Source organism: Erithacus rubecula (assembly GCF_903797595.1).
Source record: "Erithacus rubecula genome assembly, chromosome: 20".
Lineage (NCBI taxonomy): Eukaryota > Metazoa > Chordata > Aves > Passeriformes > Muscicapidae > Erithacus > Erithacus rubecula.
The window spans coordinates 4,759,942-4,760,620 of NC_136672.1; positions in this window are offsets into that span (position 1 = coordinate 4,759,942).

A 679-nucleotide genomic window follows, 5' to 3' on the forward strand; every position below is an offset into this window, starting at 1 on the left:
TCCTCCTCCTCACTCACAGCCAGCTGGGAGGACACAGGTATTGCACAGCAACTTAAAGAACTGCCAGGAAAAACCTCTCCCTCCAGGGAGAACCAAGTGATGTGGGGTGAAGCTGGTGATTAAATTAATGCAATTTGCCTTCCTGGTGATACTTAATTATTGTCATGTATCCTCATTTCTGCTGCACTGTGGGGTGCTCTGATCCATCCTGACCATCCATCCTGATCCCAACAGTGTGGTCACCTCCTGTCATTCTCCCAGCTGCCAAGGCTGAAATGTTTATTGCACATATATAAAAAAAACTAAAGTAACATGTAAATACCTATATATTCAGCCAAGTTTCACCTCCTCCTTATATATATAGAGAGAGATATATATTCCATGCATATAACATATATAGCATATAATATATATTTTATATATAATTACGATACACATATAATATGCTTATTATATGTGATATGTACATTAAATATTATGTACTATCTATAAAAGTGTATAATATTTATGTAATAATATATGCGTTAATGTATTCAATTTATAGGTGTTTTATATGCTATATATAAAGCACACTCTTAGTGCATGGAAAGGTCAGCCCAGCGATCTGCCAGATGGGCTGGAGCTGAACTTTTCTGTTTAACGAAGCCATGGAATGCCTGTACCCGTGAGGATTCCGGAG